At 33.2% G+C, this 10,769-nt stretch overlaps 1 long non-coding RNA gene across 4 annotated transcripts; it reads right to left on the minus strand.

The window, feature by feature from the left end:
* Positions 1 to 973: 973 nt before the first annotated feature.
* LOC114409425 lies at positions 974 to 5,941 on the minus strand. Of its 4 annotated transcripts, XR_003666086.1 has the most exons (8): positions 5,375 to 5,941; positions 4,599 to 5,289; positions 4,200 to 4,333; positions 3,196 to 3,365; positions 2,350 to 2,510; positions 2,177 to 2,263; positions 1,561 to 1,658; positions 974 to 1,264 (listed from the first exon to the last, which is right to left on the minus strand). It is a non-coding gene; the product is annotated as an uncharacterized LOC114409425 (long non-coding RNA). The 4 variants fall into 4 exon arrangements; XR_003666085.1 differs by having other exon boundaries at positions 2,177 to 2,510; positions 4,599 to 5,284; positions 5,375 to 5,940; XR_003666087.1 differs by having other exon boundaries at positions 2,177 to 2,510; positions 4,200 to 4,253; positions 5,375 to 5,940.
* Between the last annotated feature and the right edge of the window lie 4,828 nt (positions 5,942 to 10,769).

The following is a 10,769-nucleotide window of genomic DNA, read 5'->3' on the forward strand; positions in this document are numbered from 1 at the left end:
TTTATTTTTCTTCCTTTTGTGATTGTCAAATTTGTTTAACCGTCTTTTCACCATTAACATTATTTCATAAATAGATTAATTAATTAATCTAAAATTCTACATACAAGGCTGGAAAAAGAACTTTTGACGACGTTTTTTTAAAACATTCAAGGACAATTTTGAACCGTCTCTGATGTCAATATTGTAAAAAGTTTAGACTTTTCATGATGATTCCTAAAAAACTGTCTTAGAAGGATATTGTTCTAAGACGGTTTTTAACTCAAAACGGTCTTAGAATGATAATTTTTCTAAGATAATTTTGACTTAAAAACCGTCTTAGAATGTTCTTTTTTGAAAAAAAAATTAAGGATTTTAAAATGGTTTTTTAAAAAATCGTTCTAGAGAGTAGATTTTTTAAGATGATTTTCTAGAGAATCGTCTAATAATGTTCTTTTTAAAAAATTGAGGATTCTAAGACATTCTAAGATGGTATTTCGAAGAACTGTCTTAGAATGTCGTTTTTTAAAAAAAAAATTAAAAAATTAAATTTTTTTTCTTTATAGGTATGATAAAAATATTATTATTAAAAAAATTATATAGATATAATAAAAATATTAAAAATCAGCACAAAAATCAATATCTCATTAAAAGTAAGAGAGAGCATTTTTCCTCAGATCATAAGCTCCTCAATTCCCCTATAAACCATAATATCAAGATCTTATTGAAAGAATGAAATTGGGTGCAAGTAACCATGCAACATATGAAGCTAAAAATGAGTCAAGTTCTTAACTATCATGAAACATATGACACAGGTATTACTTATAGTAACCAAGCTAGACCACTTTCATTTTAATTTTTTTCATCTTTGAAAGCAAAATAAATACTATATTCGACCAAGTTACTAGGGACTAAAGCATATCAAGAAAAAAAGGAGAAACAAAATCTTCTAAATTTATGCTATGATGAAAGACACAAATCCATAGATTTAAAAATAAAAAAACTGTTAGAACTATTGCTATTAGAGTATATTAGTAATACTTGTGATATTGGGCATTAAGGCCTTAAGCCCAATTATGTAGTATGCATTTAAATAGACTTTTTCAATCAATTAGAAGTGACAATATTTTCTCACTTAACAACAAAAACATTGACTTAGTCAATACAAACAATTCAGAACTGACAACAAAACATAACCTTCAGATTCAAGTACAACTGGTACAGCAGATGCCCTTGTTTGTCATGACACTACCGTATCTTGGCCATCCAAGATGAACATAAATACCACCTGGAATAAGATTTTAGTAAATAGAAAAAATGAATGTCAAAATCAGTGAAATACCTTTATTGCTTTTATGTCAACCATAATTCTAATTTTAATTAGTTTCATCACATGAAACATTCCATGGAAGAGAAATCATGTATTAATTATTAAATATGCCAATTTTACTATCAAGAGAAGAATGAAAAATACTAAAACAGGTCCTAATTAACAACCTAAGGGGACAAAAGTCAGAAGAAAAAAATGCAGAGTACGAAGAAATAAATTCATTAAGCCATAATGAAATTAGTTAGAACACTAACAAGTCTCCAAACTTCTTTATTTGGGGCATTCTTGTCAGCAAGCATTATAGAATTCGTTTTCTTTCTGCCTTCTTCAGCCACTTTCTACCAATATTTTCCTGTTGATACTCCACAATACTCTGTATTAGTCATATTGATATGTAACGTATTAAATTTGTTTGTGTATCAATCGTGCTATATTGATATGTTGTGGCACTATATTTTTGGTTGATTTCAACCGAGGCTTCATTTCCTTCAGAATTCACAGGAACTGCATCAAGTGCAAGTGCTTGCAAAATTACATGCCAAGGAAGCATATATTTAATCACAGGCATAAGCATATATTTAGTTAAACTTGAATATATTTAATCACATACTTAGTTAAATTGTATTTAATCATACTTGAGGAACTTCAGACATATATTTAATCACATACTACTTAGTTAAATTGTATTTAATCACATGCTTGAGGAACTTCATAAATATATTTCCAAATTCCAGATAATTAACTTAAGATATGTTCAAGGAAGCCCACAATTGGATTTACAGAAGTAATTTTGGGGGATCTCTAAAAAGTAAATAAATCAATTTCAAAGATAAAGAAAGGGTAAATTTGAAGAAAGACGAAGCCTGCTACCTTGGTAGCCAAGTGCAAACCTGCCTCCAGTAAGCTAGGACTAGAAGATGTGTCCAAGGTAGTACGAACTGCAGATACTAGTTGGGCCTATATTTAGTACAGTTTCAGTTATTCCAAGTGAATCACAAAATTCATAATCTACTTAACCATAAAAATGACACATTATATAGGACCTCTTAACAAAAAGGAAATGTGAATTAAATAAATGATCCCTCCCTTGGTTGACAAGAAATGAAATTTTGGTGTGGAAATCAATTTGGCACATCTTGTCAAATACCCGATATTGTTCCAGCAGAAGATGCCCAGGAAGCTCGGGGTCAGCTGCTTTTTCAAACTGTTATTCCAAATTCGCATACAAGAACGAATTAATAAAACTTGACCAATAGGGAGATGATAAGATTAAGATACACCATGCAGTAGCAGTACATAGTGGTAATGGCAGAAGTGGTCTTAATTAAACCTTCAGCTGCCCGCGGTATAAATAATGCATACGGACATTGGAAATGAATCAGTGATGACACATGGATATTCAAACTAAACCAAGTGTAATGGTTAAAATCTCATTACCAACTTATTTTCGAAAATGCACATAGAGAAAAAGAAAGACGAATATGAAATAATATAGAAATAAAATTTATAGGAATTAATTATGCTTCAAAGAATAGATTGGAATTAAAAAATTTGATTGTGGCCTACTCTCTGGTTCAGATAGTCCAGATTTGTAAAAGTTTGTAGTTGAAGGGTATGAACTCTCTCCTGTATATATATAGATGAAAATTATTTTACTTGCAACTTTCAAGTAGAGTTCCATTCATAGGAAAATAACATGAAAAATAATGCATATAAACTCTTTAGCAGATATTTATTCTATATTTGATCATTTTGATTTGAAAGTTCTACACTGTATTTCAAACTAAGCAAGGTCATCCAAACAAATCTACAAAGAGGAAACAGTTAAAGGGCTGCAAAAATATCTATCAATGTCTCAAACAGAATCTAGATAGGATCTATGAATGTACCTGAGCATGTGAGGCACTAGAAAAAAATGAAGTTAACATGTTCGTATGTAAGATCTTCAACATATTCAATAAAGCTTCATGCTGCACTGTAGGGATAGCTAATGTTATTGTAACGGACCTCCATGTGTGGGTTCCAACTCATCTTGAATTCTATTTGCCTGGCAAGTAGTCTGAATAACAAAATCACATAAAATAGTGAATCAGTAGAGAATGAACAAGTAATCAGCAGAGTAAATTTAGAGACAACAGTGAATCTGCTGACAAGTACTCTACAGAGTGCAAAGTCAATTCACAGACAATAGTGAATCTGCTGACAAGTACTCTACAGAGTGCAAAGTGAATTCACAGACAATAGTGAATCTGCATAGTGAATTCACAAATTCAACCATGCAAATTTATCAACAAAGATGAAGCAATTAACACCAGATCACTTAGTTACTCCTAAAATGTTGAGATGGAAGAAATTATTGGGTTTTCCTATTCGTTGTAATTAGGAAAGCCCAAATTATTGTTCTAATTACAATAACTAGGAAAGTTATTGATTACGACTAATATGGAAGCAAATCACTACTCATATGATTAGTGACCTCGAGAATAAAGAAACCATTAAGATTTAAGATACAATCACAATTTTCCTCATTACTGAACAAAAATAAAATCCTAATAGACATGCACAATATAAAAAATAATGATAATCATTGCTTAAAGATGGCATTCAATAGACATCAATTAGAGTAGACATGATAACAAAAAATTCATCAGAATTGTTAGCAAATTTCCAAGAATTAGAATACTACTTTTTTATTTGATATAGCCAAAATTGCACGTTGTCACTTCAATTACTCAGTAAAAACTATAGGAATAATAGTTTGAGTTGGCATGGTAAGTTTACAAAATGCTTCTAGATCCAAAGAAAAGAAGAAAACACACGTGAACTATTTTCAATCTATTAATATATCAACAAAAATCAAGTGTAAATTCAGGTGAAAAGAGAGACCTTTTACCTTAAAGCCAAATTTGAACTGCTATAATTATCTTCTGACATAACACTTTCTTGACTATCCTTAAGATGCAACAAAGTTAGTAGAGAGAAGTAACAACACCACTTTGCATGTCTTGTATTAATGTGCTTCTTGGACTATATCAACCAAAAAAAAGGAAAATAGGATGAAAAGCAAAAGAGAAAAAGGAATAAATAGTCTGGCTAATCACTAATGCTTCTCTTTCCTTTCCAAATCAACGAGAATGAAAATTAAATTTAGTAAAAACTTTAATCTGAATCGTTCTTTGCTTTTTGGCTAGACACCCCCCACCGCATAAACAAAATAGAAGTCAGTTCATGGAACAAAGTACTACTAAATTCTATGTACGAGAATGAAAATTAAATTTAGTAAAAACTTTACCATTTACAACATCTTTGTAGTTCTCCTGAAGCCGTTTTCTGGCTGAAGCAAATCTATCCGGGTTAAAATTTCTTTTTCTTTGTCTCTTTGATAATTCAAAAACTCCACAAACCAATCTTCAGACTGATAAATGATAATAAAAAAGAAAAAAAAACACAAAATCAAAAACACGATTAAGCGAACAAAAAACTCATAAATTGTGAAATTAAGAGAAATAAGATTTGGTGAGGGTCTTCGAGTTTCTCTTTAATGTCTAGAATCTTCCTCTGCTCGTCTTCGAACAAGCCTCCATAAGGATCCTTTTCCTCCTCCGCAGAGGAACTGCTCTGCGTCCTGATTTGTCCGCCATTGCCGACATCGCAGTTCCGACATTGCGGCGGCGGTGAACTGGCAGCCTAAAGGCACTCAATGATTCTATCTCTCCAGCGCTTCAAGTCAGCGGCATGGTTGACAGAGGCTACCGCGATGGTGGCATCCATGAAGGCCCAAATGTGGACGCCTGCGCTCTCCATAATGGATCAAAAATCCTCTGAATCCATATCCGAACCGGAAAAACAAAATCGACCTAACTAATGCCGAGCACCAGATCCACCTCCATCATCAGCTTTTCCCGGCTTCACTGACTTCACCTTACACTCCCTCACCCCCGTAACTGCGGTCGTGGAGGTAGATCATGGGGAATAGACCTAATCTAAGAGATGAGAATGTTAGCCTTGAGGCATGTTGGGAGGGAATATGGGAATGCAATATGTACTTCAGTGGTAGAGATGACACACCTGGAATCACTTGATATCACTGCAATAAATGAGGATGAAATCATTGGCTTGAACTCTATATCATCCATATCCCAACTTCGACGACTTAAATTGAAAGCAAGATTGGAGAAGATGCCTAATTGGATTTCAAAACTTGACTGTCTTATTTACTTAATGTTGGCTTTATCCAATTTGAAAGATGATCCGTTAAGATGGCTAGATAAGTTGCCACATTTGTTGAAACTTAGTTTGTGGGACAATGCCTATGATGGTGAAATTTTGCATTTTCAAAGTGGACTGGAGCTCTCTCTCGCTTGAATAGAGTAGAATTTATCCTTATAGATAGATACTCCTTGCCTTGTCTTGAATCTTTTGCAATAATCAAAATCACTCATCTCAAGAAGGTACCCTCGGGCATCAAAGCCTTGGTTAACCTTAAAGTTCTTGACTTTCTTAATATGCCAACTGAATTTGTTGAGAGCGTTGTTCTGGAAAATGAACAAGATTATTGGATCATCAATCATGTTCCCCTTGTAGTCATTCGTCATTGGATTGACCCAAAAGTCAATGATTTTAAAGTCTACACTATTCATTTGTCCTCCAAGGAGTCATAAACAAACTTATAGCCATTGCTTTGACGTCTAATATGAAGGTATGCACCCTTTCCTCAATCTTATGTTTGTATTTTTTTATATTTTGTTTTAGTTTTACATATCTGCCATGTATACATTTATTCTTTCATATTTACATAATCATTGAAACTGATTCTTTTATTTTATACTCGGATTATACCATGTATTTTGTATTGCAGGTTTTGGGAGCTTCTGTAAAAGCTTTTAATCAAGACTTCTTCATTTGAAATGGCATTTTCATTCTCATAATAAAGAAAAATGTAATTTCTTTGTTATTATTGGATTTGTTGTGATTCTAGAACCTATTGTTGCTTGCCTGTGATTTTCATAATAAAGACAAACTTTTGTCTGCCTTCCCTCGGGTTTGGAAGGTAAATGTGATTTTTTCCTATTTATTGATGGTTTGTGGAATTAGTCTCTAAAGTTTGTAGTGAAGACTTCTTCATTTAAAAGTACATTTTCGTGTTCCTTCCTAATATCAACAATTGCAACATCTTTGTTGTTTACTTGATTAATTTGTTGCATTACTGGAATCAACTGTTGGATACCAATTATTTTGACTGTCCTCCTCTTGTTTATATTTTTCTTATATCACCATAAAATTAGAAAATTAGAAAATGACCAGAGCAAGAGATTTCCCAAGCCCTGTAGAAAATCTAAACCCCCCCTTAAAATTTAGTATAGTAAACAAAATATAATTGTAAGAAAATCTATAGAAATTATGATCATATTAAGAGCAAGTTTACTTTTAGTAGAAATATTTTTCTCATCAAAACAGCTAATAGGAAAGAATTTATAGAAAGCCACTTTTATTAATTAGATAAAAAGCCATCATGCGCAAACAAATGGGTACAAAGTGTTGTCTATATGAGAAGAATGAGAGGAACTTGTTAAGTTAATCTTACAATGAAATTGTTTTAGATAGTCAAGAGGCTTGTGAACCCTTGATGACCTGAGAAGAGGTTGATGTTCAGGTGAAGGAGGCAGAGAAAGTGGGTGAACAGTGAGGGTGGGTTCTGCTGGGTGAGGATTTGTGGTTATTTAAGGTATGGAATGTTGGATTGGTTCAAGGAGAGAGTTAAAGGAACCTATAGTGTTTGGATGAGTGTCTTGAGAAGAGTTATGGGTGGAGGAATAAGGAAAGATATGTTCATAAAAGAAAACATTGCGTGATATTGAGATTTCTCTAGAAGCAAGGTCAAAACCTACATACCCTTTAGTTCCCAATTTAAAGCCAAGGAATATGCACTTGCGAGCCTGTGGGTCAGGTTTGGTTTGATGTTGTTCTAGTGGATGCAAAGCATAGGGAACCAAAGACTTTAAGGTTGAGTAAGGTAGCAGGTTTATGCCATAGTGTTTCAAATGGGGATTTTTTATGAAGTGTGGGGTTAGGTAGTCTATTTATGATGTAGACAACATGGGAAACAACATAGAACCAGAAGTCTTTGGGTAGATTGGCTTGGAATAAAAGGCTGCTTGTGACATTCAAAATATGGTGATGTTTCCTTTCAGCAATAGATTTTTGTTGAGGGGTTTCTATGCAAGAGGTTTGATGAACAATGCCATGGGTGGAAAATAAAATGGGATCGTTAAATTCAGTAACATTGTCAGATCTAATGCATTTGATGGTAATCCCAAATTGACTTTTGATAAAGGTAACAAAATTATGCATTAGAGTTCTTGCTTTTGATTTTAATTTCACAAGAAATATCCATGTGTGACGAGTAAAGTCATCAATAAGAGTGAGAAAGTATTTGTGGCCATGTAAGGATGGGAAGGATAAAGGTCCCAAATTGAGTTTTGATAAAGGTAACAAAATTATGCATTAGAGTTCTTGCTTCTGATTTTAATTTCACAAGAAATATCCATGTGTGACGAGTAAAGTCATCAACAAGAGTCAATGTGGATTAAGTCAAAAGGACTAGTGCTAGCAGTAGTGCAAGATGAAAAAGGTAATCTTGATTGTGTGGATAAATGACAAGTATCACAAACTTTATTGATACACTACTAGAATGTTGGTATTCTACGACGCGATTTTCACAACAGTTTTGCAAAAACTGTGGTCGTTTACGAGATGGTGGCATTTTTGTAAATACCGCTTGTATTTCAATGATGTTCAAATCACATTTCAAAGACGGTTTTAGTGAACACCATCATTGAACTAGATTATTCAAAGACAATTTTGGAACACCGTCTTTGAAATTGAAGTAATTTAATTAATTTTCATCTTTTTCCCTCGCCCAGTTGTACTACCCTAGCCCCTGTTTGAGTAATTTTGCGCCCTTTGTCTTTGTTTGTGTTAGTTGTCGTGAAGGCTTTCCAACACTATTGTGATTCTTGTTGACGGTGATCATCAAAGGTCATTTTCCAGCACTGTCGTGCTTGTCATCGACGGTCATCGTGAAAGGTCATTTCTAGCACTGTCGTGATTTTCCAACACTATCGTGGTACCATTTGTGTTTCATTTTCCAGTAAGATACCATAAACTTTATTGCTCCTTTCGTTGATGTGTATTTGTCTGCCTCCTTTTTTTTGATTCAAAAGGTTTTTCCAATGGAATACTTGATGGTTGAGCTCAATAGAATACCTTATCTTATGACATTTGTTAGTAAACTCATTACCTACTATGATGATAGTTTTCAATTTTGTTTCAATCTACAAATTTGAGTTTAATTGTAATAGTTACTTGGTGTGCAAATATTTACTTTTAAACTAGGAATACAAGTGGTAGAGCTCCATTTCATCATACTGGCTCAAGTTGTTGGCTTCAAGTAAGTTATTTATAGTAGCAAAATTAGTGTTTGTCTCTGTGCTTCAAAGTACTTACTACTGTTTATGAGTTTACAAATTTATCTTGTTTATGTTGACCCTTTATAGATGGATCATTATTTATTTGCATTGTAAGATATTTACGTTCATTTTTAATGGTTTGGTAGTATATAATGAATATATTCAGAAGACTCATAGATTATAAGGGCCTTTCTATTGTGAACCAATGCGTAGCATAGACAAGAGTAATAATTTCTTCAGTGTTGGGAATGTGGTATCCAAAATCACTGCTCTGGTGGCTAAGTGGCTGTTGTGAACTAAGCAGGGTATTATTAGAGCACAACTAATATTTCTAACTAAAGTAAAAAGGGTATAGCTAAAACAGAACCCCTTATGCATTTACTTGATTGTAGACAAATTTCTGCCGACAGAGATAACATTCTTTGAACTCCCAATTATTGCAGTACATAATGTTCTTAGTTGTAGTTTTAGTTTATGATTTTTTTCTCTCTCTCACTCTCTCTATATTTGTTTCAAAAAGTCTACAACTTGAAAGATTTTTATTTCTTTGGCCAAATATCATGACATGTAACACGTTTTAAAATCAGCTAGATAAGTCTTAGGGCATCAAGTTATGGAATTCAACCAGTTGAGTTTTGTCTAAGTTGTAAATTGAAAGTCACCATGCATACCCAAGGTCATGAGGAGGCAAAGTTCGATTTTGTCCTCTGGCATTTTTTATATAAATTTTTTGTATAAAATTAGTTTTGATCCTTTAAATTGGTTTTAGATCTTATAAAATTTAATACATTTTTAGCATGTATATTTTCACATAAACACATATTTTTAAGTCTTGCTAGGACTAATAATATTTTAAGAGACCAAAAGTTTTATTAAGGGATTTGCTTATATATAGCTACCGAATGTGCCAATTTCATAAATTTTTGCTTAAACAAAGACAAAAATATAGGCAGCAATTATTGCTATGTTAGGATAGTCAAGGAAATCTCCAGTAGCCTACTAGACAGAAACAGGAGGCAGTAATGCCTATTATGTAGCAAGCTATGTCAGAAGGATGAGAGAGGTCCAAAAAATAGCCATGTAGAAACAATATAGAGAGAAGTATATGTGCTTTATGATTCGTAGACCTATAGCTAGATTTGTTTTATTATAACTAGCTAGCTCTACAAAATGGTTTGATTTAGAAAAAGTTTGTGCTATTCCACATCATGCATAAGTGTTGTTAACATGGTTCCAGTGTTTTGGTTTGAAGAAAGAGGTCATGGTAAGGGTAAAAAGACATTAGTGGGGCATGTTTTTCTTTTCTTCCAACGAGACATGTTATATGTCAAAACCAAAATTAGTGCGTTCATAAAATTTATTCGTTTCGGTCCTGCTTGAAGCTCAAAACGCACATTTTTTTTGGATTTTTGGAATAAACAAAGTCTTGACATTTGGTAAATTAGACAATGAAAAGCCTAACCATACAGTATGGAGCATCACACTGCAATGGTATGGCCAAACCTTGTAGTATATTAATTATGACGAACATATTGATTATGTTTATTAGGCATGTAGTTAACATGCACTTTCAAGGTCCAACAATAGAGGTTAGCTTTTTGGTTGGACGGTATTCATATATGATATGTAGTTGCAGCCTATTGACCTGGCTTTCCACTCCACTAGGGCATTCATAATGATGTGAGTGGAAGAAGACAATATTAACCACTTGACATTCATAATGATGTGAGTAGAAAAATCAAGTACATTCAATAGCCTGTACTTTGTAGGGATTTTTTGCACAAAGTTGTGAGTATCTGCATCCTATTTTTGGTTAGTGAGAGTCTCAATGAGTGGATCTGCCAGGTGGTCAAAGGACTAGTTGAAAGTGTACACACAACCTTATATGAGGCTTATATGTCATTACAAACAAAACAACATACACTATTAGCAATAAATTGTCTTTTGATCATTATAGCTAGCAATGGGAGATTGATGTAGCAACATGATTGACT

The sequence above is a fragment of the Glycine soja genome, chromosome 4 (assembly GCF_004193775.1).
Source record: "Glycine soja cultivar W05 chromosome 4, ASM419377v2, whole genome shotgun sequence".
Classification (NCBI taxonomy): Eukaryota; Viridiplantae; Streptophyta; class Magnoliopsida; order Fabales; family Fabaceae; genus Glycine; species Glycine soja.